The following is a 15,528-nucleotide window of genomic DNA, read 5'->3' on the forward strand; positions in this document are numbered from 1 at the left end:
TATTTTTTGCGCTATAAACAAAAATAGAACGACAATTTTGAAAAAAAATGAATATTTTTTACTTTTTGCTGTAATAAATATCCCCCAAAAATATATAAAAAAACATTTTTTTTCCTCAGTTTAGGCCGATACGTATTCTTCTACATATTTTTCGTAAAAAAAAATCGCAATAAGCGTTTATTGATTGGTTTGCGCAAAAGTTATAGCGTTTACAAAATAGGGGGTATTTTTATGGCATTTTTATTAATATTTTTTTTTACTAGTAATGGCGGCGATCAGCGATTTTTTTTTCGGTATTGCGACATTATGGCGGACACTTCGGACATTTTTGACACATTTTTGGCACCATTGGCATTTTTATAGCGATCAGTGCTATAAAAATGCATTAGATTACTATAAAAATGCCACTGGCAGTGAAGGGGTTAACACTAGGGGGCGGGGAAGGGGTTAAGTATGCCTGGGTGTGTTCTTACTGTGGGGGGGGGGGGTGGCCTCACTAGGGGAAACACTGATCTTCTGTTCATACAGTGTATGAACAGAAAATCAGCATTTCCCCTGCTGACAGGAACGAGAGCTGTGTGTTTACACACACAGCTCCCGTTCCCCGCTCTGTACCGAGCGATCGCGTGTGCCCGGCGGCGATCGCGCCCGCCGGGCACACGCACGGGAGTCGGGGGCGAGCGGGGGGCGCGCGCGCACGCCTCCGGCGGCGCACGTGCGCCCCTAGTGGCGGCTAAAAGGCAGGACGTCCATTTACGTGGTCTCGCCTAGGAGAGCCACCTTGTGGACGTATAATGACGGTGCGGCGACGGCAAGTGGTTAATGTGACATGTCACTGTCATCAGCGCCCCCTGTTTCTCAATTTTAATGTGCCATGTCATTTTGCTTAGGGCCCCAGGGAGGTCAGGATCGGCACTGCCTAAAGAAAACACATTGGTAATAAATCAATTTTGTTTTAAATGTATACATTTTTAATCTGATACTTTATATAATTTTTAACTTACTATATGCAATCTTTGCATCTATAAACTGGCCTGACTGCAGTAAAATCAAACCAGGCTGACTGACTGCTATAGGCAATGACATCACTGCCCATATCTGAACTAATACATTCTATGGGTCAATAATGTCAGAGGAACACTGGTGAGACACTTTAAAACTATAGCAGTTATCCTACAACAAAAGTGACCCTATGAAAAACATGTTTCGATTTCTCTAAATCCTGGAAAAAGTACAAGTAAAGTATATGTACATTCTATCCCATTAACCCAGAACATCACATCCACTTGTTTGTTTTTCTTAGGCTGCTTTCACACTGAGGCGTGCAGTCGCGGTGACGGTATAGCCGCGCTATTTGTAGCGCGGCTATACCGTCGTATTTACCGCGTTATTCGGGCGTTGCGGGCGGTATTACCACGGTATTACCGCGCTTTCCCATTGATTTCAATTGAACACACCGCTCCTATACCTCGGTAAAGATGCGGCTAGCAGGACTTTTGGTGCGCTCCTGCTAACGCACCGCTTCAATGTGAAAGCCTTCGGGCTTTCACATTGAACACTACAGGGCATGATTTTTCATGCGGTATAGCAGCGCTATTTTTAGCGATGTACCGCATGAAAAACGCCCCAGTGTGCAAGGGGCCTTAAAGTGTGTATCACAACCCCTGCAGGAGCTGCTTGGTATTTTGGTTTCTTTGTTCTGCCCCTTACCTGGTTAAATGAAAGACACTGCAAGCACTTATAAGAGTAAAGTACCTTTAGCTTGGCTGTGAACCAGCACCAGGAAATAGACAGAAGACCATTTAGTAGTAAATTAACTCAATGTATTGGTACGGGTTAAAATACAGTGCCTTGAAAAAGTATTCATACCACTTGAATTTTTCCACATTTTGTCATGTTACAACCAAAAACATAAATTAATTTTATTGGGATTTTATGTGATAGACCAACACAAAGTGGCACATAATTGTGAAGTGTAAGAAAAATTATAAATGGTTTTAAATGTTTTTACAAATAAATATGTGAAAAGCGTGGAGTGCATTTGTATTCAGCCCCCTTTACTCTGATACGCTTAATTAAAATCTAGTGGAACTAATTACCTTCAGAAGTTCACCTAATTTGTAAATAGTGTCCACCTGTGTGTAATTTAATCTCAGTATAAATACAGCTGTTCTGTGAAGCCCTCAGAGGTTTGTTAGAGAACATTAATGAACAAACAGCATCATGAGGGCCAAAGAATACACTGGACAGGTCAGGGATAAAGTTGTGGAGATGTTTAAAGCAGGGTTAGGTTATAAAAAAAATATCCCAAGCTTTGAACATCTAATGGAGCACTCAATCCATCATCCAAAAATGGAAAGAGTATGGCACAAGTGCAAACCTACCAACACATGGCCGCCCACCTAAACTGACAGGCCGGGCAAGGAGAGCATTAATCAGAGAATCAGCCAAGAGGCCCATGGTAACTCTGGAGGAGCTGCAGAGATCCACAGCTCAGGTGGGAGAATCTGTCCACAGGACAACTATTAGTCGTGCACTCCACAAATCTGGCCTTTATGGAAGAGTGGCAAGAAGAAAGCCATTGTTGAAAGAAAGCCATAAGAAGTTCCATTTGCAGTTTGTGATAAGCCATGTGGGGGACACAGCAAATATGTGGAAGAAGGTGCTCTGGTCAGATAAAACCAAAATTAAAGGGTCACTAAAGGAAACATTTTTTTTGCTAAAATGACTGTTTACAGGGTATAGAGACATAATAGTTAACTGATTCCTTTTAAAAACTATTACAAATAGATAAAAATCAATCATATAATGTACCTGTAGTTTTTTAGTTTCGTTTTTGCATTTAGTTTCGTTTTAGCATGTTATGCTGTATCTGTGCTGGACTGTGCCATAGAGCAGTATTGGTTTGAAAACAAAACTAAAATCTCCCAGTACTGTGGTAATCAGGAAACAGACAACCAGGAAGTGTCCAAAACAGAGGAGAATTACAGCAACATCAGAGCAAAAACGAACAATGAGGACATGAAACCAGGACTGCAGTAAGGTAAAGGAAGCTATTTAGCTAAAAAAAAATTCCTTTAGTGACCCTTTAAACCTTTTGTTCCTAAAAGCAAAATGCTATTTGTAGCAAAAAACTAACACTGCGCATCACCATGAACACTCCATCTCCACCCATGGGTGTAGGAACCCTTACAAATCTGGGGGGACAGCATTTTTTCTCGCCAGGTAAATTCTTATTCAGTAAACTCGGACTCCCACATGCCATGTGGGTTAATTTTTACTTAAGCCATGTGGGTTAATTTTTACTAAGTAAAAATTAACCCACATGGCATAAGTAAAAATTAACCCACATGGCATAAGTAAAAATTAACCCACATGGCATAAGTAAAAATTAACCCACATGGCATTAGTAAAAATTAACCCACATGGCATAAGTAAAAATTAACCCACATGGCATAAGTAAAAATTAACCCACATGGCATTAGTAAAAATTAACCCACATGGCATAAGTAAAAATTAATCCACACGGCATAAGTAAAAAATAACCCACATGGCATAAGCAAAAATTAACCCACATGGCATTAGTAAAAACCAACCCACATGGCATCAGTAAAAATTAACCCACATGACATTAGTCAAAATTAACCCACATGGCATTAGCAAAAATTAACTGGTTAGCTCGTAGTGGCAGGTTAGGTGATTGACAATAGTTCCAGGTTAGGTAGTAGTGGCAGGCTAGGTGGCAGTGCCAGGTTAGGTGGCATGCAGTAGTGCCAGGTTAGGTGGTAGTGCCAGGTTAGGTGGCATACAGTAGTGCCTGGTTAGGTGGTAGTGTCAGGTTAGGTGGCAGTGCCAGGTTAGGTGGTATACAGTAGTGCCAGGTTAGGTGGTAGTGGCAGGTTAGGTGGTATACAGTAGTGCCAGGTTAGGTGGCAGTGCCAGGTTAGGTGGTATACAGTAGTGCCTGGTTCGGTGGTAGTGCCAGGTTAGGTGGTAGTGGCAGGTTAGGTGGTATACAGTAGTGCCTGGATAGGTGGTAGTGGCAAGTTAGGTGGTAGTGCCAGCTTAGGTGGTATACAGTAGTGCCAGGTTAGGTGGTATACAGTAGTGCCTGGTTAGGTGGTAGTGCCAGGTTAGGTGGTAGTGGTAGGTTAGGTGGTATACAGTAGTGCCAGGTTAGGTGGTATACAGTAGTGCCTGGTTAGGTGGTAGTGCCAGGTTATGTGGTAGTGGCAGGTTAGGTGGTAGTGCCAGGTTAGGTGGTATACAGTAGTGCCAGGTTAGGTGGTAGTGCCAGGTTAGGGTGGTAGTGCCAGGTTAGGGTGGTAGTGCCAGGTTAGAGTGGTAGTGCCAGAGTAAATACATGACATGAATAGATAAGAGTCCTGTTCCCCATTTCCATCAGCTGCACTAAAAGCATGAATCTATGACTATCCAGTGCCAGGTTAGTACCTGTATACCATATCCCCCCCTCTCTGAATACTGTACCTCCCCTCTCTGTAAACTGTAACACCCCCCCCCCTCTGAATATTATACCTCCCCTCTCTGTAAACTGTAACACCCCCCCCTCTCTGAATATTATACCTCCCCCTCTCTGTAAACTGTAACACCCCCCCTCTCTGAATATTATACCTCCCCCTCTCTGTAAACTGTAACACCCCCCCCCTCTCTGAATATTATACCTCCCCCTCTCTGTAAACTGTAACACCCCCCCTCCCTCTCTGAATATTATACCTCCCCCTCTCTGTAAACTGTAACACCCCCCTCCCTCTCTGAATATTATACCTCCCCCTCTCTGTAAACTGTAACACCCCCCCTCTCTGAATATTATACCTCCCCCTCTCTGTAAACTGTAACACCCCCCCCTCTCTCTGAATATTATACCTCCCCCTCTCTGTAAACTGAAACTGTAACACCCCCCCCCCTCTGAATATTATACCTCCCTCTCTCTGTAAACTGTAACTTCCCCCCTCTCTGTAACATTTACCTCCTCCCCCCTGTACCTCAACTGTGTCGTTCTGGCTCTCCATCACATGTAACTTAGTCTCTCTGGCTCTGCAGGCTGGTCGGGTGTAGTGTGGCCACGAGTGTCAGTCTGGGCCCCGCCCCCTTCCTGCTCCTTTCTCCTATTCAGCAGAGCAGCCAGCACAGCTATGCATGTCTGTGTGCAATCAGCTGTGCGCCGCTCGGGAGGGGAGGGGAGGGGTCGGGGCTGGATCGGCACTGAAGGGGGAGAAAAGCAGTGACCGCAGCTGGACTCTGCGGCCCCTGCCTGCGATCCGGGGACGATCTCCCTATCCTAACCTGGGGGGGATTTTACCATACTTGTCCCCTCCGCATTATTTCCTGGGGGGGATGCGTCCCCCCCGTCCCCCCCGGTTCCTACACCCATGTCCCCACCATGAAACATGGTGGTGGCAGCATCATGTTGTGGGGATGCTTTTCTTCAGCAGGGACAGGGAAGCTGGCTAGTGTTGATGGGAAGATGGATGGAACCAAATACAGGGAAATCTTAGAAGAAAACATCTTAGAGTCTGCAAAAGACTTGAGACTGGGACGAAGGTTCACCTTCCAGCAGGACAACAACCCTAAACATACTGCCAGAGCTACAATGGAATGGTACTTTAGATCAAAGCATATTAATTCGTTAGAATGGACCAGTCAAAGTCCAGACCTAAATCCAATTGAGAATCTGTAGCAAGACTTGAAAATTGCTGTTCACAGACGCTCTCCATTCAATCTGACAGAGCTTGAGCTATTTTTCAAAGAAGAATGGGCAAAAATATCACTCTCTAGATGTGCAAAGCCAGTAGAGACATCCCCAAAAAGACTTGCAGCTGTAGTTGCAGCGAAAAGGTGGTTCTATAAATTATTGACTCGGAGGGAGCATGAATACAAATGCATGGCACACTTTTCAGATATTTATTAGGAAAAAAATTGAAAATCATTTATCATTTTCCTTCCATTTCACAACTATGTGCCAATTTGTGTTGGTCTATCACATAAAATCCCAATAAAATATATTTACGTATTTGGTTGTAGCATGACAAAATTTGGAAAATGTTAAGGGGCATTAATATATTTTCAAGGCACTGTAAATGGTGGTTTGAGCATAAAAAAACACAATACGGTAGATTCAGACATAGTCCGCTAGAAAGTATAATCTCTATGCCAATGTAACTTAGAACAGAGTTCTCTATCACTAGACTGGAATCAACACATATATCAGCAAAGTCAGCAATAAACAGTGAATATAAGTATTAACTGCAATTTAAATAATAATACTAGAACTTCTCTAAAGTACACTCTAGGAGGATGGCTATAATATTGTGCAATGTCCCAGAGAGGTACCTCTTAGCATAGGCAATATTTGAAGGTCATTGTGTAGCAGCTGTAAAGGGGCAGTATTTAGTCCTAACTCTTCAGCTGGCCAGCGGTGGGGCCAGTTGTATCATTGGTGCGCCTCAGAATAGTCCCATTCAAGCCTGCAGGCAGCAATAAGGCTACTGGATGGCTGTATGGTCAGTTCATAAAGGACTCTCTGCTCTGTAGCCAGGTGATTCTGGCTGTTGGCACCCCAATTTCAGTCAATCAGATAAAAGTGAAATGCTCCAAAAATAAATACAAGATAGCAACTAATACAATAATGCAAATAAAAAAGTCCTAAAAAAAGTCCCAAATGCCACAAATGTGAACCATAAAGTGACTAGGTAAAAGACTCATACACAGTCAAATTTAAATATTTGAACAATCTTGATCTGGCAAATAGCCTGTGAATTTCAAAAAAAATTCAGTTTATACAAATGTGTGGAAAAATAAATGTAGTAATTGCGCAGGTGAAGAGTGGTGATAAATAATCAAAAACGCAGATGGTGATCACACAACATTACACATATTTTGTGTAAAAACATAAAAAACAAACAATTGCGGCGCTAATAACTTATGAACAATATAATAAATAAATAGTGGTAATTAGTTCATGAAGTGTCCAAACATCAAGAAATCCTTAAAATTGTGTATCTTGGGATGATAGATGACAGAAACTCTCAAAGTGCACCTTCCACCATGAAAATAAAAGTCTGGAGTCTATGCTTAATACACCACGCTAGTTTGTTTGTGATCTGCAGATTCTTTTGATCCATGTTTCCATGTTTTGTTTGACTTGTGAATAACTTCAATAAACCACCAAGGTGTGTGGCAATCTTTCTCTTCCTTTATTTTACTTCTATGAGAGAGAAGGAACGGGAGAAACCAACAAGGCTGACTTCAACGCCATTTTCATTTGTTTCCAATGGATGGATCTTCAATGATGTGTGAATCTATGTCTAGGCTCCTATAACGTGGAGTCTAGCTATCCGGTAAGGGCACATCTTTTATTTTCACAGTGGGAGGTACACTTAGGGTGCTTCTGTCATCAATCGCCCCAAGAAACACGATTTCAAGGATTTCTTCATGTTTGGATGCTTTATGGACTCATTATTTAGTTATTATATTGTTCACAAGTTATTAGTGCGACAATCTTTTGTTTTCTATACAAATGTGTGCAAAAAATGACCAAAACCGCTCACAGTGAAGATGTCTCCTCACCTTATAACACAGACCTCATTAATTAAAACGAGGTCAATAAGCAATTTTTTTTTTTTTTTTTAAGATATTTTTATTAGATTTAAGTCAAACCAACATACAGAGAAAGAAACAAACACACAAAAAACATACCACAACAGCACCAGACAACCTGGTCATACAGAGGTATACAGCATTAGGCAATATGCTCAATCATGGAAAAAAAAACAGATAATGCGGGTTCATATGACCATACCATATATTGTATAATGTATGGCCAGCTTTACACAGCGCAGGCTTCAGGACATAGTGGTTTATTTACTAAACGCAAATCCACTTTGCATGGCATGACCCCTTTAGAAATGGCGCAACTTGCCCTTTCTAAATTGTGCATGCACCGAATAGATTGGCGCATGCGCAGAAGACTTCGGCGTAAGGGGACATTGTAAAAATCTCCTAAACTGTATACAGTACAGACCAAAAGTTTGGACACACCTTCTCATTCAAAGAGTTTTCTTTATTTTCATGACTATGAAAATTGTAGATTCACACTGAAGGCATCAAAACTATGAATTAACACATGTGGAATTATACATAACAAAAAAGTGTGAAACAACTGAAAATATATTTCATATTCTAGGTTCTTCAAAGTAGCCACCTTTTGCTTTGATTACTGTTTTTGTACACTCTTGGCATTCTCTTGATGAGCTTCAAGAGGTAGTCACCTGGCGCAGCACCCCATCACTCTCCTTATTGGTCAAATAGCCCTTACACAGCCTGGAGGTGTGTTTGGGGTCATTGTCCTGAAAAATAAATGATGGTCCAACTAAACGCAAACCGGATGGAATAGCATGCCGCTGCAAGATGCTGTGGTAGCCATGCTGGTTCAGTATGCCTTCAATTTTGATTAAATCCCCAACAGTGTCACCAGCAAAGCACCTCCACACCATCACATCTCCTCCTCCATGCTTCACGGTGGGAACCAGGCATGTAGAGTCAATCCGTTCACCTTTTCTGCGTCGCACAAAGACACGGGGGTTGGAACCAAAGATCTCAAGTTTGGACTCATCAGACCAAAGCACAGATTTCCACTGGTCTAATGTCCATTCATTGTGTTCTTTACCCAAACAAGTCTCTTCTGCTTGTTGCCTTTCTTTAGCAGTGGTTTCCTAGCAGATATTCTACCATGGAGGCCTGATTCACACAGTCTCCTCTTAACAGTTCTAGAGATGTGTCTGCTGCAAAAGGTGGCTACTTTGAAGAACCTAGAATATGAAATATATTTTCAGTTGTTTCACACTTTTTTGTTATGTATAATTCCACATGTGTTGATTCATAGTTTTGATGCCTTCAGTGTGAATCTACAATTTTCATAGTCATGAAAATAAAATAAAATCTCTTTGAATGAGAAGGTGTGTCCAAACTTTTGGTCTGTACTGTAGGTTTAAGAGATATTTCCAGCACCTACAGGCAAGCCTTAATATAGGCTGTAGGTGAAAGTGGTCGTACTGAGTTTACAACCACTTTAAAGTATATCTAAAGACAACGCTTTTTTTATTTTTGTATTAAGCCTTGGAAAGAGCAGGGTTATTGTCAGGACTGAAAGTGGGGAAAATGTCAAACTTGTCACCGGAACAGGAGTAGAAGGAACATTTTCCAATGGGGATGTGTTTAGGTCACAACTACCGTATATAAGATGGCATTTTTCTTATTTTAAAGAGATTTCCTTTTGTCTCTTACTGTGTCCACAGGAAATAAAGTGACGTTAATTCTCCTAAATGGAACACAGATGGCAAAAAAATCATGACCACTTATTATTAGACATTCCTCACTCCAATCAAAACTAAAAGAAACACAATTTGGCATAAAAATACTTTAATGTTTTTATTTCCTAACTCTTTGCTACTTTTTTCTCTTGTCCCTTGCAATGCCATTGAGTATTCAGCTCACTTCAAATCATCCTACATGGCACATGGGGTTTTATAACCTCTGCAGCTGTTTACCGAGCCCCTTTATCATTTTTGATGTCACAGATATATTCCATGTTTCTATTACTCAAGCCCTTCATGGATAAATCAATAAGTCATTAATATTTCATTACTCATATTTCATGTAGATTATTACATTTTTCTCTGTTATGCCTGGAGCACAGAACCGTTCTGCCACATTGATCTGTGTCATTATGGGTGCAACATGGAAAATGTTTTTCCTGGACATCTTATTGAAATTTGATCATGGTAATGGTGTTAGACTATCCAAATTCAAAACCACAGTGCATAGCATATAACTGAAAGCACATACAATCTAATCCCACAGTATGTAAGGAGGTGTAACAAGGGTCTCTGAGAGGATTGATTGCTTGTCCCCGTTGTTGCATAGTGACAAAGGCTCTGTTCTTTGATTGATGTTGAGTGCCTAATCACCTGCTGCTGAACTGTGAATGTTATTCTACGTAGGTAGGTAGCCAATGAAGATCACTTTCCTCATGGTGAAAGACGACTTTATCCTTCCATTTGAGCTGTGAACTAACTTCCTCTGTCCTGCAGGAACACAGAGTCTGGACGGTGCTCGCCATGGGACCTTCAGATATTATGTAGGCCTATCTGAGACTGTGGTGAATGGGACTATTAAAAAACAGGCATGCACAATCCAGGCATTGTTGTTGAAAAGGTACCCGATCAGAGGTGCAAGATGTCATGTGGTTTTACACATGAAAATTCTTCAATGAAAACTAAATATCATGCCAACAGATAAGCGGGTCTCCTGTGTTTTCATTGACAGTAAGTGCTGGCTGTGGGGGGGAATGGAACACTGCATATGAACAGGGTTCTAGACCCGAGGATGGAGACACGATCTGAGTTTCCGTCAGAAAAACCTTGGATGATTTCGACGGAATTCTGCTCAAGCTTGGCTTGCATACACACGGTCACACAAAAGTTCTCCGAACTTTCGACCGTCAAGAATGCGGTGATGTACAACACTAAGACGAGCCGAGAAAATTTAGTTTAATGCTTACAAGCATGTGTCAAATTGTTTCCCAGCATGCGTCGGAATTTTGCACGTCGGAATTGCATCTGGTGCTTCTCCGGGCTCTCCTGTGCCATCGGGGGCCCGGAGAGAGAATCGGATGGCGCCGAATGGGAGGTATAGAGATGACTGGTGACCAGATGGTCACCAGTCATCTCTATGACCGTCGGAGGCCCGGGCACAATGTGATGGCGTCACGCCCGGGTATCCGGAAGTAAACAAAGCCACGATTGCTGCTAGTAAGCATGAGATTAGTGACATTTTTTCATGATCTCATGCTTTCCAGCCTGGAGGAGAGATGCGGGGTCTTAGGCCCCATGCACACGAGATGCAATTACAAACACCTCTAAACTCACGTTTTCAAAGGCAAAAACCGGCATTTAAAACGCCCGTTTTTGCTGCGAATTGTGCGGCGTTTTGCCGCGATTAGCGGCGTTTTACCGCGTTTGCGGCTGTCAGTGCTTATCTGAAAGACATTGTAGACCCTCCCAAAGTTTAAAACGCAAAAAAAAAACGCTTCTGAACCCAAAATTTTGCGTCTGAAAAAACGGCCCTAAACCCAACTGCTTTAAAACGCCAAAAAACGTGATTGTGTGCATGGACACATAGGATAACATTAAATGAGTTCAGGGGCAGTAGAAAAAAATGCCCAAATGCCTCTGAACTCGAGTTTAGCAGCGTCTCATGTGCATGGGGCCTTATTGACCCTGCATCTCTCCATAAGGAGGACCTGTCACACACCATTCCTATTACAAGGGATGTTTACATTCCTTGAAATAGGAATAAAAGTAATAAAAAAATAAAAAATTAAAAAAAAAGTAAAAAAAAAGTAAAAGTAAAATAATTAAAAAATATATATATATTTTTTAAAACGCCCCTGTCCCCGGTAGCTCGCACTCAGCAGTGAACGCATGCATAAGTCACTCCCATATATGTAAACGCTGTTCAAACCACATATGTGAGGTATTGCCACGTGCGTTAGAGCGTGTGCAACAATTCTAGCACTAGACCTCCTCTGTAACTCTATACTGGTAACCTGTAAACATTTTCAAAACATCGCCTATGGAGATTTCTAAGTACCGAAGTTTTGCGCCATTCCATGAGCAGTGGCGGTGCGTCTATAGAGGGCGCTGGAGCGCAGCCCCCTCTGCCTCTCGCACCGCCACTGATACAATAACATAGATTCATGCATTGCATGAATCTATGTTATTGTTGCCGGCCGCTGCCGCCGACTATTCAGATGGTGAGCGACGGCCACCTGAATAACGGCAACTGGTTGGCTGTGCGGAATTGCCTATCAGAGCCAGTGGCTTTGATAGGCTTTCCGAGTACAGCCCTCGGCTCCCGGAAACTTATCTAAGGGACGTACGGGTGGTGTGTTCCTTGGATAAGACTGACAGGTGCCTCAGCCAATCAGGTTCACCGGTTCTGGTTACTGGTAACCTGATTGGCTGAAGCATCATCAAGGGCGGGAGAAGACATCGAGGGACGTGGAAGGAGGATGGCTGACCCCCAGAAAGGTAAGTGCCGGGCAGGGCGGGGAGGGGAATTATACAGGGCACAGTGGCGACAATGGGCACAGTGGCATCAATGGGCACAGTGGTGACAATGGGCACAGTGACATCAATGGGCATAGTGGCGACAATGGGCACAGTGGCGACAATTAAAGGGCACAGTGGCGACAATTGGCACAGTGGCGACAATTGGCACAATGGCGACAATTGGCACAGTGGCTGTGTTTGATGGCATGGCACAGTGGCTGCGTTGGATGGCATGGCACAGTGGCTGCGTTTGATGGCATGGCACAGTGGTGACAATTGATGGCACAGTGGCTGCATTTGATGGCATGGCACAGTGGTGACAATTGATGGCACAGTGGCTGCATTTGATGGCATGGCACAGTGGCTGCGTTTGATGGCATGGCACAGTGGTGACAATTGATGGCACAGTGGCTGCGTTTGATGGCATGGCACAGTGGTGACAATTGATGGCACAGTGACTGCTTTTGATGGCATGGCACAGTGGTGACAATTGATGGCACAGTGGCTGCTTTTGATGGCATGGCACAGTGGTGACAATTGATGGCACAGTGGCTTTGTTTGATGGCATGGCACAGTGGTGACAATTGATGGCACAGTGGCTGTGTTTGATGGTATGGCACAGTGACTGCGTTTTATGGCATGCCACAGTGGTGACAATTGATGGCACAGTGGCTACGTTTGATGGCATGGCACAGTGACTGCATTTTATGGCATGGCACAGTGGTGACAATTGATGGCACAGTGGCTGCGTTTTATGGCATGGCACAGTGGTGACAATTGATGGCACAGTGGCTGTGTTTGATGGTATGGCACAGTGACTGCGTTTTATGGCATGGCACAGTGGTGACAATTGATGGCACAGTGGCTGCGTTTGATGGCATGGCACAGTGACTGCGTTTGATGGCATGACACAGTGGTGACGAATGATGGCACAGTGGCTGCATGTGATGGGCACAGTGAGGCTGCAATTGTTTTTTTTTTTTTTTTCGTTTGCGCCCCCCAAAAATTTTGAGCACCAGCCGCCACTGTCCATGAGTGTGCACAATTTTAAAGCGTGACATGTTAGGTATCTATTTACTTGGCGTAACATCATCTTTCATATTTTACAAAAAAATTGGGCTAACTTTACTGTTACTGTTATTTTTTAATTCATGAAACCATTTTTCTTCCCAATTTTTTTTTTAATTATTCCGCAAATACCGTGCAAGATAAAAAGATGCAATGACCGTCATTTTATTCCCTAGGGTGTCTGCTAAAAAAAAAACATATATAATGTTTGGGGGTTCTGAGTAATTTTCTAGCAAAAGAATTACGATTTGTACATGTAGGAGAGAAGTGCCAGAATAGGCCCGGTATTGAGGTGGGTATAAAAGCCCTGTATTGAAGTGGTTAAATGGTAAAGATTAAAAACATAAGGTAATGCACTATGCAGGAGATAACAGGCATGTCAAGGTGAAAGAAAGTCCTCATGGGCAGATGGATGGCTTGGGCTGCTGGAGGTTGGATGGAGAGCAAGCCGCTGGAAAGGCGAGACAGGAGTGCCTGTAAATGCAAGGAGCGATACAGAAGATGGAGCTGTAGTGGCTGGTGCCACAGCCACTGGTGTCTGCTGTGAAGTCAGAGAAAGCCAGGGATTCACTGGGAGGAACTGCCATGCAGAGAGGATGAGGTGACCTGAAACCACCGCAAAGGGAATGTGTGTCTGTTTTAGATCAGAACTCATTTAAGAAGAATCATAAGCTTCCTTCATCAGTCTCAAACACCCCACTCACAAAAGCCACTAAGTGTGTCAGGACATAGTTTGAGTGTGCCACATAAACATGTAGCCCTAAAGCTCCCAATGTAATTCGAGATTTTCCTAGCTTGTGACGGAAAATATTGATTATATGAAGACAGGAGGCGAGTATCTTATGCATGATCTTTCTTTATTCATGCTCACAGCAGAAAACAACTTTAGTGAAATGTTATAGAAAAAATGTTTCTTTAAACTGACAACCAGAAGCTACACCCCCGGCAGCCCTCTAGGTGGGTCTGCCAATCACGAGGTAGTCCAGTCAGTATATAAAGGCCTGTCCCTTTAGAAACCTCCTCTTTCTTGAGGCGAACTGCAAACAAATCCGGATATTGATAACAGGCCGACCTCTATCCTAGGAACTGAACCTCTGGAGCCGTAGGTAATCGACAGCCGGACATCTGGATGGAGAGGGGGCCCCCGTCTCCGATCTGTGAGGACAACCGGTCCAAGTGATGAACAGAACATGACGAAAAAGATCCCAACAGGAGATCAAACAGGACGCGCTGGAACAGACAGCCATAGAACTGGAACCTGCGTGGTTCAATAACCTGGAATAGATGAGATATAATACAGTGAAAGGGACGGGTCGGGAGGGAAGATACTCGCCTCCTGTCTTCATATAATCAATATTTTCCGTCACAAGCTAGGAAAATCTCGAATTATACATCAGACAGGAGGCTCATATCTTATGCAAGTTTAAAGCTATAACAAGCATACAGTAAAAAACACACATAATTATAACACAGTCATAGATACGTGTTCCTCCGGTCTGAAATAAAATTTACGGAATGTGGTCGCTGAAGACCAGTCTGCTGCTAGTAATAGATCCGATAAGGAGCCTCCCGTAGTGATGACCTTAGTAGCCATAGCCCCTCTGGTAGAGTGAGCGCCAAATAGGGACGTGTCGATCCCTGCCATGTCCATGACAGAGCGTACCCACCTGGCCAACGTGGCCGAAGAAACTGGAAGGTGAGGTCTAACGTAAGAAATAAGAAGCTGCGAAGAACGCAGAGACCGTAATGGGGACGTCCTAGACTCATAAGTCTGTAGGCAGCGAACCACACAAAGGTGTGGATGAGATGGGAAGAAAGGGTAAAAAACCGACTGAAGCCCGGTCTTAGTACGACGTACGACCGTAAATCTCACCCCTTGAGGTGAGAACTGGCGTCTGGAAATGTCCAGAGCTCTGACGTCCGACACCCGTTTAATGGAGATTAGACATAAGAGGACAGTCAATTTAAAGGATAGTAACTTTAAAGGCAGCGAATCATTGTCGTCCCAATCTGAGAACATGGAGAGAACTCTGGTTACGTCCCAAGTCTGTTGGTACTTGGGTCGAGGGGGTCGTTGAAACCTAACGCCCCGCAGTAGGCGGCACACTAAAGGGTGTCTTCCTACTGGTAGCGAGTCAACGGGAGAGTGGTAGGCTGAGATCGCTGATCGATGTACATTGAGGGAATTGTAAGACCTCCCGGATCCATAGGATTCCGCTAGGTAATTAACCACAAGGGTCACAGGTGCTTGAATGGGATCAACCTGTCGTTGATCACACCAACGAACCCAGAGTTTCCAGGCTGATTGGTATGCCGACCTAGTTCCGGG

The sequence above is a fragment of the Rana temporaria genome, chromosome 2, assembly GCF_905171775.1.
Source record: "Rana temporaria chromosome 2, aRanTem1.1, whole genome shotgun sequence".
NCBI lineage: Eukaryota > Metazoa > Chordata > Amphibia > Anura > Ranidae > Rana > Rana temporaria.